The 23,372-nt window shown below is 41.9% G+C and overlaps 3 long non-coding RNA genes across 5 annotated transcripts; 2 read left to right on the top strand and 1 right to left on the bottom strand.

Annotated features, from left to right (window-relative positions):
- Window positions 1-2,105: 2,105 nt before the first annotated feature.
- Window positions 2,106-4,093, bottom strand: LOC118239129. Its single transcript, XR_004770705.1, has 3 exons — window positions 4,076-4,093; window positions 2,504-2,548; window positions 2,106-2,328 (listed from the first exon to the last, which is right to left on the bottom strand). It is a non-coding gene; the product is annotated as an uncharacterized LOC118239129 (long non-coding RNA).
- Window positions 4,094-4,588: 495 nt separating this feature from the next.
- Window positions 4,589-6,916, top strand: LOC118239130. The gene is made up of 2 exons (XR_004770706.1): window positions 4,589-4,774; window positions 6,868-6,916. It is a non-coding gene; the product is annotated as an uncharacterized LOC118239130 (long non-coding RNA).
- Window positions 6,917-7,048: 132 nt separating this feature from the next.
- Window positions 7,049-22,123, top strand: LOC113836674. Of its 3 annotated transcripts, none has more exons than XR_003487084.2 (3): window positions 7,049-7,073; window positions 18,208-18,276; window positions 21,266-22,123. It is a non-coding gene; the product is annotated as an uncharacterized LOC113836674 (long non-coding RNA). The 3 variants fall into 3 exon arrangements; XR_004770707.1 differs by lacking the exon at window positions 7,049-7,073 and adding an exon at window positions 9,818-11,061; XR_004770708.1 differs by lacking the exon at window positions 7,049-7,073 and adding an exon at window positions 11,068-12,069.
- The last annotated feature ends 1,249 nt before the right edge of the window (window positions 22,124-23,372 follow it).

Genomic DNA, 23,372 nt, shown 5'->3' on the forward strand with positions numbered 1-23,372 from the left:
CATATGCATATCCAAAATATTTCTTTTATCCAATGGAACCATTAATATGTTGGGAAACAAACAAAATCAAGCCTTATGGATCTTGCTAAGATATCCCAAAATCCACATTTCTGCATTTGTCTTGCCCAATCTTTATTTATATAGGTATTAGCTCTAATAATACCCACTAAATTATGTGGCTCTGCTTTGTTCCTGAATACAGATTGATCTGCTGTTTTTATCTTGTCATGAATTGACTCTAATTGTTTTTGGTTATAGTCTGCTATGTGTTGGATTTCTTGTATGGTGTTAATAAAGTTATCCATATTTCCTTTTCTTCTTCTGCATCAAATAGTTGTTCTGAGGAAAAATAACATTTAGTTTCATAAGAGAAGGTAGTCATTTCTGTTTTATTGACCTTATCTGTTATCATTTCTAATATACTGCAATTATGTACCATAAAACAACCTATTTCTGTTATATCCCATTCTGTTATATCATCCTCATAAGTTGTTTCATTTAGGTTGGTACATTTTGCCAATGTTCTATTTTTGTTGCAAATCAGAAAAGTATGTTCTCCTATATTTAGTAATGTTTGGGTCATCATTGTAAGTGCTGTATTAGTATCCTCTAATTTATATTCTGGCATATGTGGGTACACATATGTATTACTTCCTATATTTATTGTGTCTTCCAATGGTATATACACTGGTGTGTTGTTCAAATTAGTACATAGATAGTGGTCTATAGTATAGTGTAGTCTAATGACCCATTGTATGTCATAATTCAACATTGAAATTCTTTGATGATACCGTTGGGGTATTGCTTTAGTATGATAGGCTGGTTTTGCATCATCTATAAATATTTGTACCAAATGTAATTCACACCAACCATCTGTGCAGACACTTTGTTCTTCTGGGTTTAATAGTGTCCGGAATTCTCTTGTTCTTCTACCTATGCCAGGTGAAAACAATGTATCTAATTCCTGTCTCATCTGTGCTAGTTGTGCCTTGTACATTGTGCACATTATCTGATTATGATTTTGATTTACCAAATTAATAACCTTATTGTATTGTTGTTTGTACATGACCTGAAATGCTTTCATCTCTGCTTGCATAGTTTGGGTTACAGTATACAGGCCATCTATGCTGTTAGATATGGCCTGCAGTGTTTGTGCCGTTTTGGAATTTACTGTTTGTATCTGACTTATTTCTGCTTTTAGAGGTTCAAGCATAGCCGCTGCTACACCTCCTCCCATAGTCCTCCTAATAATGCTCCTACTGCAAATGCTCCTGCTGCCAGGAACTGTTTCCTGCCTACTTTAGTGGGCGAGGAGTATGATAGGTCAGGCAGGCCTACAGCTGCATCGCAGTACTGTGGTGGTGCTTTTAAATCTAACTTTATAGATAATTTCCTTATTCTAGGAAATAAAATGACTGATGCCATAGTTTTTAAATCTGGTACCATCATTGGTGCTTTCACCATAGTTGGGTATTCTATTTCTGGTGTTATATCTATTACTTCCTTTAAGGGTGATTTTCTGTTTATTTGAGTCCTATTATTTAGTCCATATACTGCTATCTCAAGGCCAGAGTTATCTTGGTATCTCTCATAGATTCTAATTTATTTTTAAGCATTCCATTGAATCGTTCTATGGCTCCTGCTGCTGTGGGGTTATAAGCTGTATGAAAGTCCCACATGATTCCTAAAATTTTGGCCACTCTTTGTTTTTGTTGTCCTGTGAATTGTGTGCCTTGATCAGATTGTATTATATTGGGTGCTCCATATGTTATTGTTTTGTTTAAAAAGAAGAAAAGAGAAATGCTGAGACATGAGACATAAGACTATAAGTTTATTATAAGGCCCGGCAGAATGGGGAGACTAAGAAGAGGAACAGGGTAAATGGCTGACCGCCATGGCCAGTCGCCATAGAGAGACAGAGCGGGGAAACAGAGAGAGGGGACAGAGAGCAGAACAGAGGAACAGAGAGCATAAATGGGAAGGGGCCTATCTTTTAAAGGGGTCCTCTGCACCTGCGTGCAGACTTAGTTCCCATGGAACCTTGGGCTGACCAGGGTATTGCCTGTTCAACCAGGTAACAGGGGCAGGCCAGCATAATGCCTGAACCTTACATTCCCACCTCTACTTATTATTAAAAAAAGGTGGGGTGTTTAGACATGGCAGGTTAAGGAATAAGGGCGTCGAATTCTTAAGACTGCTTCCTGCTGACGTGGGGGGCGTTGACCATCTTTGGGTGACCCGAGAAGGTTGGCGTGCTGCCACGTCCTTGGGTAGCTGGTTGTTTCATTGCAGTCCAGGCTGTATGGAACTCCCTGGCGCCTCTTAGACCTGGCAAGATGTTAACAAAGCAGAAGACAAGGTTGAGTTTAGAAAAAAATTTTTTCTTAGGTCCTGTCACTTGAGGGGAAGATTGTAAGATGAGGGAGGGGTTCCCAAGGAGTCCCAAGATGAGTGAAGGGAATTTGGGACCGGGGAAAGGTTGAATAACTGGAGTGAATCTGACCTGTTTGTTTGGATCCAATTCAGCTCCCTGGAACTTACAAGAGTCCTTAGAGTTTGTGGAAACATAAGTATTAGACATGTTAGAAGCAACTTGGCTAAAAGCATTACCATTTTAAAATAGACAGATTTTTTTTTTTAGGACAATGAAAAGCATCTTAATCTTGACCTTGTAGTTATGATCCTATAGTGGTATTGGTGAACTTTATTATGAACAGTAGCATGAGAAATAGAGAAGTCAGGAACATATTTTATCCTTTTTTAATGTCTCAACTTATTTTATCATCACTTAAGCATTTTTATCCTCAGGCCTTTGTAACTACATTCTCAGACTTTTATACATCTTAGACTTTCCTATCTTTACATAGATAAACCCTAAAATACCTGTTACTGGACTCTGTTTTGCTTTAAGCTGGCAAGACTACCAGTCGTCAAAAGCATCAGAGTTCTTGAGAAGGATAAGATTTTACCTGAATCAATGATTAAAGAATAACAGAGACTTGCCAGCAGGCTGTATGGACAGCCACCCATAAGGTCCTCCATCCATAGTAGTGGGCTGCAGGACACCTGCCTTCTTGCTGATAGCATGTGACCTGTGGATTACAGACTTTGGGAAGACTCGCCTACCGTTGGCCCAAGCAATGCTGGGAAAGTCGATTCCATTGTCCTCTTGTCCAAGGTCTGGAATACTTTGTAGTAGTTGAGATGAAGGGCAGGGTTGCTCAGTGACCAGCGTTGTCACTGACTCGAGATGAAGTTTCTTCAGTGCCCATCAGTCTTCTCGGAGGAAATGGGGTGGGGCCAGCAGCTGGCCTATCTCTCTGTTATAAAAAGCTTTTTAACAAAACATTTTAAATGCCATATTCTCTAGATCTCTGAGCATTTGAGGGCTGTCTGCTTAGTGTCTTAGCAGTTAAGTTTGCCTTTAGTTAGAGAAAAATCCCTTTTTTGTAATAAAAGCTGTACCTTTGTAAACAGCTTACAGGATAGACTGAATGGTATAAATATTTTGTTAGTTTGAAATAGACCTTTGTGATTTTAAACTTTTCTAATCATTTAAAGATACATGGGTTAAATTTAAGTTGTATAGACTTAGCTTATATTTTAAGTATAGTTAAATTAGACCTTTATGATTTTAAATGTTTACCATCATTTTAAGATACATAGTAATTTAGAAATATGAGACTTAGTATAGTTTAATTTAAATTGTATATAGAGCTAGATAAGTATAAAGTTAAATTACAGGTACAGAGACAAGCAGCATTGGATAACAGTAAAGGGGAACTAGAATGTAATTTCTGATCCATACATTGTAGCAAACAGACAGGAGATTTAAAGGGAGAGAGCAGAGGGCCCTGGAAAGGCACAGTATTTAGTAAACAAGCCATGAACAACAGAGCCAGTGAAAGAAGAAATCACAGACAAAAATTAAAATAAAAAGCAAAAAGATCTGGCAGAAATCAAAAATCTGGCAGACAGGTTTGCTGGCATAGGCCACTGGAGCTGTGTGTGCCTACAGGTAGGTCACATGACCAAAACGGCGGCAACCGTAAGCCACTTTTGTCTGTTTACCTACTTGTTGGATGAAACCAGAAAGGTTCCTCTATGCATTTCCCATGGGTGAGGCTGAAGGAACCAGCTTCCTTTTGGCAGCCATAACAGCCGAACATGTGCTTGCCATAAACCTGCCTTGGTCACGTAGAGGTCAGATGCCTGTCTCGTGACAAGGAACCTTAGTCACTTAGAGGTCAGATGCCTGTCTTGTGACAAGGAACCAATCGGAAGTTAGCTGGTGGTGCTATGCTTTATGGCTCTGGGTGTGCTTTACGGACAAGTGCACAGCAATGACGTAAGAGCATAGCAACCACCCTGGGAGGGCCTATGAGCCATAACAACCAGTTGACCAATCAACACAGGGCAAGCCCTCCAAGCCTGGAGGCACACCAATCATGAGCCTGTGCGTAAGCCTGTGCGTACCCCTAGACACTCCCCTTACGCTGCCCTATAAGATCTTTGGGGAGACCTTAGGAGCCGTCTTTTTCTAGCCGTCTGCCATGGCGGGTGGGTGAAAGACCCGAGCTAACATGGGGTTAGTTCGTTAAATTACAATAAAGCCTCGTGCAGTTTGCAGCAAGCTCTCGAATCCGCCTGGTGATTGGGGTGACCGCGAACCTGGCCTGAGACCCCGGATACTTGAGTTTTCGGGGGTCTAACATTTTGGGGGCTCGTCCGCGATTTGTGACCACCCTTCACCTGAGTGGATTCGATCTTGGAGGTAAGATGATTCGAGCTCGAAACTTATATATGTTCAATGTTCAATGTTTGCTTGTTTTGTCTCTTGCTGTTTTGTTTGGTGCCATGATTTGTATTTGATCTGCGCAGAATTTGTATTTGTAATTCGGACTTCTGGGGAAGACCCTAAAGTCCTGCCCTGGACAAAAGTCCGAGGGTTGCTTGATTTGATCTGCGCAGAATTTGTAATTTGTATTTGATCTGCGCAGAATTTGTAATTGAACCATAGGGTAAGCAGACTTGCGAGAACCTTGGTTCCACCCTGGATGAAAGTCCAAGGTTTGGTTGTAATTTTGGTTTGGGGCACCATTTCTTTGCCGCGGTTTGTCCTGTCTAATGTCTGTCCTGTCTAATGTCTCCATGTCTCATATTTGTGGCATGCATGGGTCAGGGGTCTTTTCTTGTTGCCCTAAGCACATGGCACGGGAAAGGAGTTCTGCCATGTGTCACGGGTTAGAATGTGTTATGTTGGAGTCCCCCGAGGCTGCTTTTCTGAACTCGAACCACTGCTGCAGCCCTTACAGCTGAGCCTGGCCCATGTAGGTGAGTCTTTCCCTATCCCCACTTGCCGGTCCCGTGGGTCCCTGCCATTTGCCTAGCTGCCCGGCATTCTTTGTGCTCTACACACATGGTATGTAGGGGGGCTGCAGGAGTCTTTTTCCCACACCTGGATTGGCCTAGGGTCTGGGGTTACCAGCAGCACCCCTACCCCAGGTCTCTCTGCCTTGAGCACATGGAGCTCGAGCGTATGAACTTATCTGGCCTGATCCGGACATCTAAATGGCCTTAAAGTTATTAAGAACTATAAAAGGGACTTTGACAAAATTTTTATGTTAACTAAAAAATAAAAAAAATGTAAAAAACTTAAATAATAAAGAGAAAAAAAATTGTCTAAGAATGTCTAAGAAAGTCAGAGAAATAAAATAAAAGGTTAAAGAGAGTTAAAGCAAATAATAAAAGTTATAGAGGGTTAAAATAAGTTGTAGAAGGTCAGAGAAAAGTTGTCGAAGGTCAGAGAAAAGGTTGTTACAAATTAAAAAAAATGTAAACTGTGCTATGGTTTCTCATGTCTACAAATAAATTTTAAAAATGGTAATATAAGTTAAAATTTTAACCATATTAAGCTGATTTTGTTTTTAAAAGTCCTGTTTATTTCTCAAGTAAATTATGTATACTTGTTTTAAAAATGTTCTATTTCCTGGTATAAACTTAAGCATGTTAAGCAAAGCAAGTTACGGCCATTTTGTAACTGGTCACATGACTTGACTGGTCGCCATTTTGCTAAAGTTAAAAAAAGAATACTTAAACCGCCATCTTGACTAAAGGTGACCACATGGAAATTAGAGGTACCATCTTAGAAACAAGTTTTTCAATTAAGATTTAAAATGTTAATGCTTCTATATATTACAGAAAGACCTTAAGGGAATTTAAATTTCTTTTTAAAACCAGTTTTCAAATGTTTGTTTTTATTAATATTTGTACTTAAAGAGCTTCAATTTAGAATTATTTTTAAGCAAAGCCTGACAGTGTAAAGTTCTTGTTTTATGAAAGATACTGATCTATTTTAAGATGTTACAGTTCATGTTTTTAAAAGTTAAGTTTAAGATATTGGTAACACACACCTTTAAGCTTAGGATGTTGATGGCACACACCTTTAAGCTCAGGGTGTTGATGGCACACGACTTTAAGTTGAGGGCGTTGGTGGCATACGCCTTTAATCCCACCACTCGGGAGTAAGAGGCAGATGGATCTTTATGAGTTCAAGGCCTGCCTGGTCCGGCAGATCGAATTCCAGGACAGGCTCCAAAGTCACAGAAAAACCCTGCCTCAGAAAGAAGTTAAGCTACTGTTTAAGGAATATAAGGTAGCTCTATGCAGTTTTAAGTTCAGCTGTGCTGTTTCAAACATTTTACTAAGTTAAAACCAGTTACAGACTAAATCATTTACAGAAATAAGACCTTACCTAGCCACCTGTATGCTTAATGTGTGCTTAAGAAAAGTAACTAAAACAGACAAACAGACCTCTAATGCTTCAGAGATCTTCAGAATATGGCATTTAAATTGTTATCTTTAAAGTTTATAATGTCAGACAGACTGCCAGATCCGGACAGTGACCCAAAGTCTCCAAAGAAGATTACGAGGCACCTCAGTTCCTGCACCTGGACCAGTGAGCGAGATGCTCAGATGTGATACCTGCCGCCTGCCAGGACCTGGCCGAGACTGTGGACAAAGCTGCTGGACACTGGAAAATTGATTGCACCCCTTTGCCTAGACAAAACAAGGTCAGTCTTTTCCATGTCCCTCTTCCACAGAGAGGAAAAAAAAACTCTCACAGTATAGGCCTGGCGAAGATTGCTGTTCTTTGAGACAGCTGCCTCCAACGGTAATGGAGAAACTTGGGTGTGGCTAACTGTATATAGACTGGCTTCTGTCACTTTTCAGTAGATTCGGATAAAATATACCCTTCTCAGATCTCTGAAATATTACTGGTTGTCAGCTTGACAGCATCAGTCAGTCAGATCCACTATAGACTAGTCAGTATGTTAGCTGATAAAATAGTAACTATCTACTGTTCAGGCACGAGCTCAAAGTTTTTAAGTTTATTTTGGTTGTCATCTAAGTACAAACTTAAAGGGCTTTTCATCAGGCCAAAGGCACCTCTGTCCAATCCATACCTGGCTCTCTGGACAGAAGAAAAATGTACATGCTTATAGCCCAAATCTGCAGTTTTTGCTAGGACTCAAAGTTATAAATATGTTCTTGCTGTTTAAACAGATATCTGCTTTTTCTGCACTGCGGGCTTCAGTAAATAAGTTTTAACCTCTGTTCCTAGTTTAAACATGTCTTAAACAGGTTTCTGCTTCTGACAGACATCTGAGTATCAGTACTCACTACAGGCTGTTCTAAGTAGACTGCGAGCCCTGGACTTGCTATGGAGGTGAACCAGTTCAGCTGATATGGACACCCCCTGTCTCTGCAACAGTGTCTGTTAACCAGAAGCCCCTAATAAATTCCCCATTGCCTAAATTCCTTTTTGCTTTTGACTAGCATTTCAACCTTCTGGGGTCCCTAACTTCGTCCCAAAGTCAGCAGGAAGCAGTTTGGAAAAGAATTTCGCCGTCCATTTTCCCTGGTTAAAATGCTAAGTCAAAAGGAACTCCCTTGCATGGGGATGACAGTATCTATCACTCCCTGATGGGGATGCTAGAGAGACAGCAATTCCATGATTGGAATTTACAAAAAAGAAAATGGGGGAATGAAGGAACCAGCTTCCTTTTGGCAGCCATAACAGCCGAACATGTGCTTGCCATAAACCTGCCTTGGTCACGTAGAGGTCAGATGCCTGTCTCGTGACAAGGAACCTTAGTCACTTAGAGGTCAGATGCCTGTCTTGTGACAAGGAACCAATCGGAAGTTAGCTGGTGGCGCTATGCTTTATGGCTCTGGGTGTGCTTTACGGACAAGCGCACAGCAATGACGTAGAGAGCATAGCAACCACCCTGGGAGGGCCTATGAGCCATAACAACCAGTTGACCAATCAACACAGGGCAAGCCCTCCAAGCCTGGAGGCACACCAATCATGAGCCTATGCGTAAGCCTGTGCGTACCCCTAGACACTCCCCTTACGCTGCCCTATAAGATCTTTGGGGAGACTTTAGGAGCCGTCTTTTTCTAGCCGTCTGCCATGGCGGGTGGGTGAAAGACCCGAGCTAACATGGGGTTAGTTCGTTAAATTACAATAAAGCCTCGTGCAGTTTGCAGCAAGCTCTCGAATCTGCCTGGTGATTGGGGTGACCGCGAACCTGGCCTGAGACCCCGGATACTTGAGTTTTCGGGGGTCTAACAAGGCAAGTGGAAAATCGGCAAAAAGCTCCTCTCCGGATGCATGTCTGCCCGTGGGAGTTGCCAGGGGCCTGGCCCCAAAGAGGACACAGCTGTCCTGAAACCAAAAAGGACCCAGCAGTCCTAACTGAAAAAGCAAAAAAGCACCACTCCTGGAGCGGGATCCCATGCCTGACCTTCAGGAAATGCACCCAACAAGTGAAAGAAGAAATAAAAAGCAAAATGTCAGGTGGCAGTGCTTGCCCATGTAAGTCATTGAACTGAGTGGGCAGGCCTAAGCTAGGTCACCTGGTTATGACCAAGATGGCGGCTCCCAGGTTAGCCCACGTGGCCGATGGCAGCGACCATAAGCACATTCTCAATTGCCAGAAAAGTTTCAAACCTCATTTATATGAAAAAATGAGAACCAGCAAACAAACAAAAAACTCTCAGAGTGTCTCAAGCAGACATTGCCAACCAAGAAGAAACACAGTCAGAGATAGAGCAAACAGAACAATGAGGGACATTCCCAGGTGAAAGTAATTTCCCATTGGGAGGCAGAACTCCACTCATTTACCTACTTGCTGGCAGTAACCGAAAGATCCCGTAAAAATGTATTTCCCGTGGGCAAGGCCAAAAAATGGCACAGATTGCCCTGTCTGAGAGCACCCGGCCCGAAACCGAAAAATGGACCCAGAGTGAGCAGTGCTGGGTCTGCCCCCATGGGAAAGGTTCTGGGTATCTTACCGGATTGAAGCGAATAGGCAGATCAGTGAGTTTAAGAGATCCTTAGTTGGAAAAGCGGCGAGTTGAGTTCCGGGATCTCAGGCTGCTGCAGGCAGGAGGAAGTGCCAGGAAAAGCAGAGATGGAAGTGGGTTGTAAGGGTACCCTTGCCTTACCATGTGCCCATCAGCGGGCCTCGGGAGAAGGTGCAAGGACAGAGCCTTTCCCCGTCCAGGCGCCAAAATGTTATTGTTTTGTTTAAAAAGAAGAAAAGAGAAATGCTGAGACATGAGACATAAGACTATAAGTTTATTATAAGGCCCGGCAGAATGGGGAGACTAAGAAGAGGAACAGGGTAAATGGCTGACCGCCATGGCCAGTCGCCATAGAGAGACAGAGCGGGGAAACAGAGAGAGGGGACAGAGAGCAGAACAGAGGAACAGAGAGCGTAAATGGGAAGGGGCCTATCTTTTAAAGGGGTCCTCTGCACCTGCGTGCAGACTTAGTTCCCATGGAACCTTGGGCTGACCAGGGTATTGCCTGTTCAACCAGGTAACAGGGGCAGGCCAGTATAATGCCTGAATCTTTCACCATATTTTGCTGCTCATGTCCATAATGTCAATATGGTAGTTGCAGGATGTGGAGGACCTGGCTAATCCCAGTCCTGTATGTATATCCACCACAGTGCATGCATATTGATTCTTATGTGTTGTTAGGGGTCCTATGAAGTCTACTGCACTATATAGTTGAAATGTAATCTGTGTCCTATCTGTCCTTTGTAATTGTGACTGAATCTGAGATGCTGACTAGGACATCTATTACAAGTTCTTATGTTGTCTTTTATATCCTTCCAGGTTACCTGTAAATTCCTTTCCTCAAACCATTGTTCCATTGCACGTGTCCCTATATGTCCTAGGGCCTCATGTAGTTTCAGTATCTCCTCTCTAATGATGGCTATCTATTTTATAGGTTCTACTTTTGTCCACTCTCTTTGCAATTTTATCTTATTGTCTCCTGTTGGTGCTACTTTCCATTCTCTTCTTAATTTAATTGCTGCTATGGCTAGCTTATCCACTATATCATTATTTACATACATTTTCCCCTGCTTTTTAGTATGTGCAACCACATGAAATACTATAATTTTCACTGTTTTTGCTATTTCATCCAATTCTTTCCAGGCCTCTTTTGACCATATGTCTTTTCCATTTATTTTCCAATCAGTTAATCTCCATTTTCCAGACCAAATTGCTATGCCATTTGCCACGCACCAAGAGTCAGTATATAGATATATCACCTTGTAGTTGTCCTTTTTGGACTGTCTGGCTGCCAGCAATGTGGCTATCGTCTCCACATGTTGTGCTGATCTCTCAGTGCCAGATTCTTCTAATGGACTTTATTGTTCATGGTGGTAGCTGAACCATCAATGAACCAGGCATTAACCAGGGAGGGATGCGTGCATTTATCAGATCAAAACCAACCCGGTCAGCTTCCTTCCCGCGGAGGTGGGTTTGAGAGGCCCAGCTTGTCAGGGGTGCCTATTTTTCTTGGCCCTGGTACCCCTGTCCTTGAGTGATCCAGTAATTAGGAGGTGAATACGGGATCAGAAGTTCAAGGTCATCCTTCGTTTTATCAGGAGTTCAAGACCAACCTATGATACATAAAACCCAGTCTTCACCAGATTGATGCTGCCGTTTGAAACTCCAGTCCAACCATGCCTCTCCCAGGTCCTCCACCTTTTTCCCATCATTCCATCAGACCCTCCCACTCAATAGCACCGCCCAGTCTACAGCTACACCCTATAGGGTCTTTGTATGTCTGAGGCTGACTTTCATCATTGAGAGTATATAATCACTGCTGCTTTTGTGGGGACCTAAAACACAAACACATCTTTTGCCACACCCTCTTAGTTCTCCAATTTTGGGGCTTGAACCCAGTTAAAATGTGGCCTTTACTACTCAATTTAATGGGTCAACTCCCAGGAAACTTTCTTGACATTCATAGAGGATTAAAATGAACTACAGTAGTGAATTATTGTAAATTAACAAAGCACTGCTTGATGAGGCAGTGACAGACCAATTTTCCAGCTTCCTGGCATAAATCCCCAATACTAGGTGAATTATAAACAGAGGACAAAATATATTTATGACATATTTTATTACAATATTACAGGCTGAGGTGGCACATACTTTCAGTCCCAGGATGTGGGAGGCAGAGGCAGGTGTTTCTCTATGAGTGTGAGGGGAACATGGACTACAGAGCAATTCTGGGATGGCCATGACTACACAGACAATTTCTCTCTGTATGAGCTTACACATTTTTATTGTGTATGTGTTATGGACATACTAATTGTAGGCCCCAAATTTGGAAGTAATAGACAAAGTGTGTATGTTCTCATTATCCTTCCACCATAAAGGCCTGAAAACAGCTCAGGTTCACACATTAGGTGGGAAATCCTTTCCTAGCTAAGTCATCTCCCAGAACCCAGATCTTCCAATTATTTGTGTTTTCTCTCAAATTTTGGCCCAACATTTTGTAATCTCTCAGAGGGCAGAACCACACATTGGGTTTCTGTAGCTGAGCAGGACTCTATGTCTTCTGATTACTATAAACTTCTGATCACCCTGTACCACACACATTGAGATTTGAGGTCCATAAACATTGAGTGTGCATCTACCAAGATCTTCTACTGCTTCCTTCTGTCCAAATTGGATACTTCTGTCTGGAGACCTTGTGTAAGAAGTGGTGGTTTTATCCTGCATCTTTCTTTTATTTGAATTAGAAACAAGAATTTTTTTACATGTCAATCCCAGTTCCCACTCCTTCTCCTCCTCCCCTACCAACCCCTCAACTAAAACCCTACCTATCACAAATCCTTTCTGCTCCCTAGGGTGGGTGAGGCCTTCCATAAGGGGTCATCAGAGTCTCTCATATCTTTGGGATAGGGCCTAGGCCCACCCTCGTGTGTCTTGGCTCAGGGAGTATCCCTCTATGTGGAATGGGCTCCCAAAGTCCACACCTGTGCTATCCATAAGTACTGAACTACTATAGGAGGTCCCATAGATTTCAGAGGTCTCCTCATTGAAACCCACATTCCAGGGTCTGGATCAATCCCTTGATGGTATCCCAGCTATCAGTCTGGGGACCAAGAGCTCCCCAATGTTCAGGTCAGCTGTTTCTATGGGTTTCACCAGCCTGGTCTGAACCCCTTTGCCTATCACTCATTCTTCTCTGCAACTGGATTCCAGTTCAGTTCAGTTATTAGTTGTGGGTGTCTGTTTCTACTCCCACCCGCTGCTGGATGAAGGCTATAGGATGGCATATAGAGAGTCATCAATCTCATTATCAGGGAAGGGCATTTAAGGTAGCCTCTCCTGTGTTGCTTAGATTGTTAGTTGGTATCATCTGTGTAGATCTCCAGACCTTTCCCTAGTGCCTGATTTCTCTGTAAACCTAAAATGTCTCCCTCTATTAAGGTATCTCCTTTCTTGTTTTCTTCTATTCTTCCCCCGACTCAACCTTTCTGCTCCTTCATGACCTCCTCACCCCTCCTCGGTCCCCCTTCTCATTCTCCTAACTTCCACCAGCAGTGGAGGAGTGTTCGCCTTTCTCCACATCCTCTCCAGCATAAACTATCATTGGTGTTTTTTATTTTAGCCATTCTAACACAAGTAAGATAGTATCTCAGAGTTGTTTTGATTTGCATTTCCCAATGGCTAAGGATGTCGAACATTTTCTTATGTGCCTTTCAGCCATTTTAGATTCCTGTATTGAGAACTGCCTATTTAGTTCTGTACCCCACTTTTTAATTGGATTGTTTGGTGTTTTGGAGACTAGCTTCTTGAACTCTTTGTATATTTTGGAGATCAGTCCTCTGTCAGATGTGGAGTTGGTGAATATCTTTTCCCAGTCTGTGGGCTGCCGTTTTGTCTTACTGACTGTGTCCTTAGCCTTACAGAAGCTTCTCAGTTTCAGGAGGTCCCATTTATCAATTGTTGATCTCAGTGTCTGTGCTAATGGTGTACTGTTCAGGATGCAGTCTCCTGTACCAATTAATTCAAGGGTATTTTCCACTTCATCTTCTAATAGGTTCAGTGTGGATGGATTTATGTTGAGGTCTTTGATCCATTTCGACTTAAGTTTTGTGCATGGTGATAGACATGGATCTATCTGCAGTCTTCTACATGCCAGCATGCAGTTATGCCAGCACCATTTGTTGAAGGTGCATTCTTTATTCCATCATCTAAATTTAGCTTCTTTGTCAAAAATCAAGTGTTCGTAGGTGTGTGGGTTAATATCGGGGTTTTTAACTCTATTCCATTTGTCTACCTGTCTATTTTTGTGCCAATGCCAAGCTGTTTTCAGGACTATGGCTCTGTAATAGATCTTGAAGTCAGGGATGGTGATGCCTCCAGAAGTTCATTTATTGTGAAAGACCCTCAGGCCCCTAAGGGGCATAGGATCCCAAGGAGCCTCCGAGACTCAGAAACCAGACCAAAAGCTGCAAAAGCAAGAGGGTTTATTGAACGAATGTGCATTCGGGTGTCAGCAATATCGGGAAAGCTGCACACCCCAAAATGGGGTGCAAGCTCCTTATATAGGAAAAAACTGCAGATCAGCATACAGGCAAGGGGCACAAAGTGATTGATTAGGAAGTATGATCTCATGTTAGAGTGGTCACCCAGGTGTGACCTGCTTTTCTACAAAGGAAAAGCCACAGAACGTACCCTGAAAAGTCCTTGAGTGTCTGTTGGCCAGCCAGGTGTGACCCAAAGAGAGTTGTCTTGGCGATTGCCCCCGTCTAAACCATAGGATGTGCCCAACTTCCTGGTAATGAGCCACGGCCTGTGGGAACCTTTTTCTCTCTGTGAACTAAAATCTTTCAATTGTACAGGGTTGTTTTGCTATCCTAGGTCTGTATACATAATAATTAAATCTTTTTTTAAAATGAAGGAATATACACACACTGAGTAATAACAAAAATAAACAAATTTATTTATTTATTTATTTATTTATTTATTTATTTATTTTGGTTTTTTGAGACAGGGTTTCTCTGTGTAGCTTTGGAGCCTGTCCTGAAACTTGCTTTGTAGACCAGGCTGGCCTCGAATTCACAGAGTTCTACCTGCCTCTACCTCCCAAGTACTAGGATCAAAGGCGTGCTCTATCACAGGCCGGACCCAAAAATAATTTTTTAAAAATAAAAATAACACTGTCTTTTTGTTCATTATTCATTAACATATGCTTTTGTTTTGATTTTTTCCTACAATTCACAATAATTAATAGTCAATCTGCTTGGAATTTTTGTTGGTAATGGCTTTTTCATTGATGTCCCATCTGCGCTCTCTCTCTCTCTCTTTCTCTCTTTTCTCTCTCTCCTCTCTTTTTCCTCCTCCTTTCAATTTTATGTTATTATATTATGTCTATGAGTGTTCTGTCTGTTTATATAGATGTGTGCACTACATGCTTGTTAGTTATGGGCAGGGTCCAGAAGACAGCATTGCCTACCCTGGAACTGAGGTACAGGTGGCTATTAGCCTCTGTATGTTAGCCTCTGGGAAACAAAACCAGATCCTCTGGAAAAAACATCAAGTGCTTTTACTGCTGAGATACCTTTCCAGTCTCCACCTCATGCTGCTCTCTAATGTTCATAACTCTTCCTCTACACTTCAGTCTGTCTGTAGCCTCTTTGACTCAACCTGCCATAAGAAACTGACTTCCAGGGTTACACCATCTATTTAGAAACAAAGAAAGAAAGAGAGAGAGAGAGAGAGAGAGAGAAAGAAAGAAAGAAAGAAAGAAAGAAAGAAAGAAAGAAAGAAAGAAAAAGAACGAAAGAGGCCAGGCGTTAGTGGCTCAAGCCTTTGATCCCAGCACTCGGGAGGCAGAGGCAGGCGAATCTCTGTGAGATCGAGGCCAGCCTGGTCTCCAGCGCCAGTGCCATGATAGGCTCCAAAGCTACACAGAGAAACCCTGTCTCAAAAAAACAAAAAAAGGGGGCTGGAGAGATGGCTCAGAGGTTAAGAGCACTGACTGCTCTTCCAGAGGTCCTGAGTTCAATTCCCAGCAACCACATGGTGGCTCACAACCATCCGTTATGAGATCTGGTTCCCTCTTCTGGTGTGCAGATAGACATGGAAGCAGAATGTTGTATACATAATAAATAAATAAAATCTTTAAAAAAAAAAGAAAGAAGGAAGGAAAGAAAGAAAGGAAGGAAGGAAGGAAGGTCCCTGTAACATGGGCTTCCTCCAGATGTAACTATGGCTGAGCACCCATATACTTTTCTTTGGTTTTATTATGGTCTTCTACTCCAAATGACAGGGGGGAGGCAAGTGGAAGCAGTGGCCCTATGTCTCTGGTTGGTAGACACCTATGAATCGTTCTAAGTTTGTTTTTTAATTGACCAATGACATTTGACAAAAAAAAAAAAAAAACAGAAAGTGTATAGCATGATGGTCCTGTTGGGAACCATCTCATTTCCTCATGAAAAAATCATAACAGGTTGCCAAATATCATATTTTAGAGTTAATTGGTTAAATTTTGACCTTTCCTTTGTTCATTCTTTGTTAGTGAGTTTGTGAATTTATGAGTTCATGAGTCCAGTCCTTTTTTCATGGCCTTGTGCAGTTCTACATGCACAATTTTAATCCCAGTATTCCCAGAGGTAGAAGCAGGCAGGTCCTAATGAGTTTGAGGCCAACCTAGCCTACAGAGTGAGTTTCAGCACAGCCACAGATACACTAAGAAAAACCCTATCAAAAAAAGGCAAAAAAAAAAACCCAAACAAACAAACAAAAAACAAATAAAACATTCCCAAGGTCTATCTTTTATTTAAAGGCAAATATTCCCTGTAGTCCTAGTGTCTGTAGAACTTTGATCATGAAGGCATGGTTGATTTCATCAAGAATTTTTCTGCATTTTATGTGTCAGCTTTGGTTGTTGTTATTTGCCATCTAATGGGTTTGTGTTAGATTTGCTTGCATTTTTCCTGATTTTGAACTGTGTATCAAATTTAATTTTTATGCTCTTATATTTATTAAAGGTAAGTAATTAGAGCTACAAATATCTTCATTGGACTGATTCTACTGTGTGCCAGGTTTTGTGTGGTGTTGTGTTTTCTTTTTCATTTACTTAATCAATCTCTCTCTGTCTCTCTCCCACTATCTTTGTCTTTCTCTCTTTCTCATTACATTCATCTGAATTCTTGAATCTCCAGTCTCAGAGACCCTGATGCCCACATATGTCCCCTAAAGGTACCTGGCACCAAAATGATGCACAGACTTACCAGCAAGAAAAATGCCCATCCCTATAAAAAAAATGAAAGAATCAGAAAGTAAAGATCATCAACTCTTCCTTGACCTTGTGCCAGAGACTGTAAGGAAGAAACAATAAAGCACAAGGCCACAGTTTGACTGGACTACTTAGATATGCACATCTCTTGCCTTCCAGTTAAATTTTCCTTCCTCTTGGAGCTGAGGAAGCTACCCTTGCTGATTTGAAAGATTGTGAAGAATCTTTTTCAGGTTTCTGAGCAACACTAATACTTGGTTTACTTCACATTTCGACATGATTTTTATTTATTTTATTGTGATAGGGTTTGTCTCTTTATGTAGCCATTATTGTGCCAGAATTCACTGTTTAGATCAGACTAGCCTGAACTCACAGAGATCTGCCTTGCTCTTTCAACCATGTGAAGATGTGATATTAAAGGCAAACATCATTACACTCAGTTCTCAAGTTTTACTTTTATATGACATCCATAAAGCCTTATCCACATGATGGGGGAAATACTTCTGTTTATGTTTATCTTATTGATTGTTAAATAAAATACTGTTTGGTCAATTAGACAGCAAGTTAGACAGGACTAGGAATCAAAGAGGATTCTGGGAAATGTAGTAGAGAAGTGGTGATCCAGGCAGGAAGCGACATAGCTAGGAGACTCATATTTAAATAAGGAGAGGGGCTGGAGAGATGGCTCAGGGCATCTCTCCAGCCTTCCAGAGGTCCTGAGTTCAATTCCCAGCAACCACATGGTGGCTCACAACCATCTGTAATGAGATCTGGTTTGCAGGGATACATGCAGACAGAATACTGTATACATACTAAATAAATATTTAAAAAAAAAAAAAAAAGGAGAAACAGGAAGCGTCCCTTTTTCCCCTTGCTCCTCCAGCAGCACAATGTGAGCCACCGGCAAGGAGGGACACCAATAAGGCGTCTGATAAGATAAGTCTTATAAAATATATAGGTTTATGATAATTAAGACTGAGCTAGCTGGGCGAATCTCTGTGAGTTCAAGGCCAGCCAGGTCTCCAGAGTGAGTGCCAGGACAGCCTCCAAAGCCACAAAGAAACCCTGTCTCGAAAGCCCCCCACAAAAAAAAAAAAAGAAAAATGACGTAGTGTGTAAATTTTCTTTGTTAGACCTTTTAGGATGCCTTGTTAATGTATAACTGTCCTTGTTTAAGTAGCTACATGGCCTTTCTTTGTTAGCTCTCTCTCTCTGCCTTCCTCTTCCCAGAATTCTCCTAATCTGGTGGCCCTGCCTATACTTCCTGCCTGGCTACTGGCCAATCAGCATTTATTCATCAAACATATACTCACAGCATACAGAAGGACATCCCTCCTCATTACACCTTCCAGGGCCAGTGGGGCTAGAATACAGGCTGAGGCACATGTCTAGTCATGGTGATTGGAGACAGAGACATGGCTTATGGACTCCAACTTAAGAATAGCTGCTCTGATCTTTGAGGGCTTCCCTGGCTTCCATGCATTTCCTCTTTCTCAGGCTGCTTCTTGGGAATCCACATGATTTCTCTTAGCCCTATGCCATTCAGCTGTAGAAATTCACATGTGTTTATATACCTACAGGGACTTCTGGGAAGGCACCATTCACACCTTCCTTCCTCCCTCACTGAGCAAGAGCATCAGCTGAACAAGGTAGGAAAATTGACCCTTCATCTACAGATGATAACAAGGAGAGGAATGAACTGACCCATTATACCAGCAATGATTTGAACAGCAGGCATTCATCATGCCCCATTCTCTGTGACTGTCTTAACCCTCCTATGTCAAGCCCAGCATTCCTCAGGTCATTGCAGGCTCCACCTCCAGGGTGTCCTTCTGCCCAGATAAATTTTCCTGAGTACATCTGAGGCAGAAGTGAGGCCTGGGCAGGAGTGAGATGGGGATACAGGCTGTTCTGCTTCCTCCAAAAGAAAAGCAGAGCCTGTGGCCTGAGTCACATTCGACTGTTAGGGGCAGTAGTGTGTGAGCTTACAACATGCAAGAAGCCTTGATAGGTGTTGGCTTGTGGGAGATGCTGGGTGCTATGGGTTTATGGTGAGTCTTTGTATTTGACTAGATGATTTTTCTGCTGGTTGTTTTGGGAGCAGGTTGAAGGGCTTGCCCTTGGTCTGGAAGGCCTGGAGCTCATCCCAGGTCCTCTCTGATCTTGTTCCTTGCACTCTGAGACGCGGCCACCTACCTGCATTTCTTTGACATAATAATTCTGTATGGTTTTTTTTTTTTTTTTTTTTTTTTTTTGTGTGTGTGTGTGTGTGTGTGTGTGTGTGTGAAGGTCTTTCTAACAGACCCCAATATTGCAAATAGGGCAGCAGCAGGTTTTTCTCTTTTCACTTCCCTCTCCCCTGATATACCAATAGATTGCATTCCTAAATTTAGTTTCCAAGGCCCATTCTCCTTTTTTGTTACTGACCCATTACTGAGACTATGCACCACAGTCCAGTGTTACGATAAATCTTTCTGCCAAAAGCCGCCTGAGCCCTACTGCCACGTGGGCGGTCTCTGCCAGCTGCCTGAGTTCTGCCCCACCGCGTGGATGAACAAAATAATATAGAGACATATTAGGTACAAAGCTGCTTGGCCAATGACTAGGATTTCTCATCTGTTAGCTCAGTCTTAATTATCATAAATCTATATATTTTATAAAACTTATAGAGGATGCCTTCTGAAGGCACCCTCTCTTGCTGGTGGCTCACATCCTGCTGCTGGAGGAGGCAAAGGGGAAAGGGAACATTTCCTATTTCTCCTTCGCTTAAATATGAGTCTCCTTGCTATGTCACCTCCTGCCTGGATCTTCACTTCTCTACTACATTTCCCACAATCCCCTTTGACTCCTAGTCCTTCTAACTTGCTGTCTCATTAGCCAAACAAGTACTTTATTCAATAATCAATAATGTGAACATAACAGTACATTCCCCATCAGTCCAGCAAAAAAATTCTGTTTTTGCTAAGCTGGCTAGGCAGAGGTCTTTGGATCTCCTGTCTCCTCACAAGTATAGTGTCTTGTCTTGAATTATTCTAATAAAAGTAGAAATGGGGGGATTAATTTCCCCATGTATTTTCCAAAGCCAGTGTTTATCTGTATGCCAAAACCAGACAAACACAAAAAGAGAATACTACAGGCTAATATCCTTGAGGGCCACAGATGCAAATATTCTAAATAAAATACTAGCAAAACAAATTTATACAGGTGTAAATAAAAGACCTCATCTGTCATAGGACTATAAAATACTATGTAAGCTGACAAGTAAGAGTCATTAGTCCTATCCAGTGGCGATGCCTGTGAACCACAGTACTGACGGGCATGGCAAGTGTCCCTGAAGGTGCAAGAGTGACTCTCATTTGATGGGAACCAGTATCTGCCAAATTGGACTAAGGTCCTTTTAAAATGTGAGAAGCCACTAGCCAACTGCCTAGGGATGATAAAGTTAAGGTTATTAGAAGAGGCCTACTACTGATACTTTACTAGGCCCACATAATCCCTAACCATAGTCCAAAATTTACCCTTATACCCACAGATGAGGGTAGCTGTAACCCACACCAAAGAAGCTTTTCATACAGCAAATGGAGACCACTACAGGAAACCACAACTTGACATAGTGCATAGATCAAAGGTTGTTGAAGGAGCAGTCGGGGACTTTGCTCTCCTTGTTGACCAGCACCAAGTCAAGGCACCTTAAAGGCTCATTGAGCTGGCTATAGGAGACCAGGCCACCTGAGTGCAGGACAGCAGCTGCCCTTTTCAGGGAGCCTGGGACTTGGGCAAACAACTGTCCAGACTGGGTACCAGGTGGTCAAGCTCCTTTAGGTTGCTAGCTCAGTGGCCTCACCCAAAGTCTAATGTGAAGCTCAAACTGGGCACAGCAGGCTTAGTTGTCCCCACTGCATTCTTGTGTTGCTTCTTGTTCAGATTGAGGTTTGCCAGGGATTTCTCTGTTTTTCTCAAGAAACAGATATCATAGAAGGTGGAGAAAAGTGTGGTCAACATTTTTCTGGGTTCTGTAATGGTCTAAAAAGAGCCTTTAGTTCCAGGACAGCCTCTAAAGCCACAGAGAAACCCTGTCTGGAGAAACCAACCAAAACAAACAAACAATCAAACAGAGCCTTTGGTGGAGTGATGCCTGGCTCTACACATGATAGGCAGGTGAGGGACAGGGAGGGACAGAATGTTTGCTTGCAGGGCACAGAAGCAGAGGGAGTCCTCTGTTCAAGTGGGGATAAGGGTAGAGGAAAAGCCAGAGAGCAACTAGGCACCCTGGTGGCTGAAACCCACAGCTGCCCCCTCCACAAACCAAGACTGGTGGGACTCTATCATTTGTGTAATAAACATGGTACTTCCTTTTATTTCTTATTTTTGCAGCTGGGGTGGGGGGCGGGCAGGAGGTTGAGACAAGGTTTCTCTGTGGCTTTGGAGGCTGTCCTGGAAATAGCGCTTGTAGACAATTCTGGTCTCAAACTCACAGACATCCGCCTGCCTCTGCCTTCCAAGTGCTGGGATTAAAGGTGTGCGCCAACACCGCCCAGCCTTAGTTCCTTTTATTTCAACTATAACTATTATAGAAATCATTATCAACATCATTTTCTGTACTGTTATAAACATTGCCCTTGTCTTAAATATGTCCAGGTGTCTGGAGACATGGCTCAGCAGTTAAGAGCACAGGCTGTTCTTCTACAAGATCTCTGAGTGAATCCCAGATTACTGTGTGTGCTTGTGTCTGCTGTGGTGCACGTGGAAAGATCACAGAACAACTTACAGAAGCCAGTTCTCTCCTTCCATCAAGTGATAAATAAGTCAAGAGTACTTTCAAAAGACATTGCTGTAGACCAACATGTGAAACTAAGAGAAGCAAAAAGGACTCTTTCTTTTTTGATTTTAGGAAATTGAATGATATATTTGCCATTGGTTGTATTTTGTTAATTATGTTATGAAATACTGGTAAGGGAATATAGCCTATATTATACTTGTTGTACAAAAGGAAGATTTAATAATGTATGTTTTCATGAAATTTTCCTTACAGTTATTTCTTTTACTATTTCAGATTTCCATATGAATATACAATATAGTATGTTGTATTTGCTTCCTCCAATATCCTCTGGAATATAATCCCAGTTAAAGAAGCTAAAAATCTTATATTATGTAGCCTTATTAGTAATCAAAATCTAACAATTGATTCAATTGGAGCACCATTAATTAGAAAAAAATCAATGTAAGTCATCAGTGTAATATTACCTTTGAAGGGACATAACATCAATACAAGGTTTTAAATGGTATATTCTTTCACTGTTAATGGAAATGTTGGTCCTGCCTGTTCTATCATTTTGTAAGAAATATTATTAAATGTTTGGGCACTTGCAAATTCTTACACCAAAGAGCACATTAAATTCCAAACCTATTCATAAGGGACACAGATGATACAGAGAACAAAAACATTCTGACAAAGTTTTGCCAAAAATCAAGCAGTAAAGCTTTCCTGTGAGTAAATTCTGTTTCTTTAATTCCTTTTGATTGTTGTTTGGAAAACTATGAAGCAGAACTCTCTTGCCTTCCATTCCCTGCCCAGAACTCTCTGTTCCTTCCCCATAGCCACTTATTTTCCAATGGTTGATATTGAGACCTTCCTTCTGCCTCCCTCTGGTCTCTTTATGCTCTCCATTCTCTCTTGCAAACTTGTCTAAGGGTCAACAGTGAAGGCACTGAACAAATGCCACACTGGCAGTTGGTGGTGTCACAACACTGGTGACATCACAGGAGATGCCAGTGTTCTCCAAGATATAATAGAATTTTGAAAGGGACTGTTGATGTCATATTGTACAGCCCCTGCCTCTGACTGACATAAATCCAAACTGACATAAATCCAAGTTGCCCTTTCAAGGAGACTCTAGGATCACATGGGAAGCCCTTGAGTACCTTCTACATCCAAAGCCAGAGATCTAGCTTTCTGCTCCATTAGAAACTTCTTATCTGTGGGGAGTTAAGGCTCACTTTCCAAAAATTCCCTCTGAAGATGCACAGTCAAAAAAATGAGATATAAAAGATGTTGATAATTCAGGCAGGAGACACAGGGCAGGAAACATGGGTCTCTTGTACTGAATAAGCCCCTGGGGAAGATCCTCAAACTATTACAGGTTGGAGTGAGTCCAAACAAAGGGAAGTCCTGTATGTAATGATGAAAATTTGCCCCAGAGCCTCAGCAGAGCTCACTCCAGTCATGAGAATGTTAGGGAAGATGTGAGAAACTGTTGCTATGTCTGGATGCGGACACCTGAACCCAGGTGAGCCCTTAGACATTAAAAGCAAACACTCCCAAAAAGAGTTTTATGTCCTAAACCTGGAATTGGGAGGCTGGGAAAAGAATAGTGAGAAGAAAGAAGTCAGCCTGGGCTATGTAGAGGCATCATGGGTAGGAAAAATAAAATAAAATACACATACATACACAAACTAGCATCATGTAGATCACTGCTATGGTGCTTCAATCAGCCAACATAATCCTTTGTCTGGAGCCATCTGTGACAATTCCCATGCTATTTTATAGGTGGCACTGCTATTTCTGGGTACAATATCTATTAGAAGAACATGCAAAAGACAAGAAAGTGACCAGCAACAGGAAAGACTCAAGATTCTTGCAACACAGAACTTTATTAAACCGCACATCCCTTTTCTACTTATTCTGACAGTCCATGATCAGCCTTGTTACGATAAATCTTTTTGCCAAAAGCTGCCTGAGCCCCAC

Source organism: Cricetulus griseus, chromosome 7 (genome assembly GCF_003668045.3).
Source record: "Cricetulus griseus strain 17A/GY chromosome 7, alternate assembly CriGri-PICRH-1.0, whole genome shotgun sequence".
Classification (NCBI taxonomy): domain Eukaryota; kingdom Metazoa; phylum Chordata; class Mammalia; order Rodentia; family Cricetidae; genus Cricetulus; species Cricetulus griseus.